Consider the following 1775-nt stretch of genomic DNA (forward strand, 5'->3'; position numbering starts at 1 on the left):
AGCGCCTTTCGGCCTGTTCTTGTTCCACGCTGCGCTGGCGCCACTTGAACGAAGGGCCAAACGCCAATCTTGCCGTCCCATTCCTTCTTACCGTGTGGGTCATATCGCGACTTGACCACAGCGGCAAGGAACATCACCTTCGTGAAAAATAACTAATATATATATCAGATTTGAGAGAATTTATTAGGTTTTTGTGGCAACATCGGCGGCACGGTAGCCGTCGCGGAGCGAGAGACGCGCTTGCGTCCACAGACGTGTTAGCGTTCGCGGATGGCGGCGAAACTTCTGTGCAAGCTCGATGAGAGCACCATGTGGCAGCACACCAAGCTCGATGAGAGCACCATGTGGCAGCACACCATCAACGGCGACGCTAAGCAGTGTTTCGTAGGCCATGCGGCGATGGGCGAAACTCAGGTGCTTGCGCACGTCCGCGAGGTCCCGGATGGCGACAGGAGCATCAGCGGTTCCCCGCGGTGAACGAGGAGGCATGTACCGGCGATAGGTGGGTGCAGGACGTGTTGCGTATCCGATGAATTGTGGAATAAAGTACTGGCGGATCGTTTTGTAATAGCTGTCTACGTACAACCTGGATGTTTTACCGCGCAATATCTCAACAACGAAATTGGCCTGAGTGTGCTATAAACTATCCTATCAAAGCAGTGACCTTGCGCTTTCCAGAGCGCCAATGAGACACTCAATCGGAGTATTATTAGAAAAATGCCGCCAATCAACAGTACAACATGACAAATTTTGTGGAACAGAGTATTACACTTCGATCAGAGACGGTATAATGAAACCAAGTGAAAAACAATGTCACAATCTTTATGGACCAGAGTAATACATGCAAATCACTACCTTATCGAGCTCACCCCATAGTATACGTTAGTTCCAGATGTCGTGGTCTGCTATGAAGGACACAGTTATGCCGTCTGTCGTTGTGTCCTCGGCCGTATGTAGGAGATTCGTGACTATGGACAAAGTTTATTTCTACCATTGCTTCATAGGCACTGCAAGTACCACTGAAGGGAGTTTCTTGTTGCTTCCCGCAGCTTCCTTGTCAACCCCTGGGACTACCACTGATTGTTCAGTAGCGTTCGGTCCATCCGGGAACGAGAGTCATTTTGGACGAAGAGAATTCGACATAATGTCGAAAGTGCATCCAAAGTCAATTCATGACGCGTGCTCCATAAGCCTCGTACCTGTCTTGATGTTTTCCAACATGTACGTTTGGTACAAGTTTCGTCTGCATCTGCGATTCCAGGCACTCTCTCGAATAAACAAGTCGACTTTAAGCTATTTTTCGAGTTGGCGCTTGATGGTTCTGAGGTAGTTCATGGATGCTTGCCCATGCACGTGTCGTCTTGCAACAGAAACGTGCAGTACTGACTGCCCCAGCAAGGGCTTCGTTTCGTCCAGCTTCTGGAACGTCTCAAACTACAGTTGGCATCCGATGCGGTCGAGGATCGCATTGAACTTCGCCTTCGTTAGGCTTCTTGCTTTACAGACGAGTCGCCGCGTTCACTACCCATCTGGTCGACGACAGCATCGAATTGACTTGAGCTCGTGGCTTCCATTTTCGCAATGTCGACAGCTGCTTGCAACCCTTGGGTTACGGATTTCATGCTTGTCATAAAAATACGGGGAACGACGGAAAAATGTTCCCAGTGGTACTTCACAATATTTTCGTTATTTTAATATTGTCGATACATGCAATCTGCCCCAAGAAATTGTAATATTTTTAACCAATGGGTGACAAGTACTTCTACGACCTAGTA

This window comes from Aphanomyces invadans (genome assembly GCF_000520115.1).
Source record: "Aphanomyces invadans strain NJM9701 unplaced genomic scaffold supercont1.204, whole genome shotgun sequence".
In the NCBI taxonomy this organism is placed as follows: Eukaryota; Oomycota; class Saprolegniomycetes; order Saprolegniales; family Verrucalvaceae; genus Aphanomyces; species Aphanomyces invadans.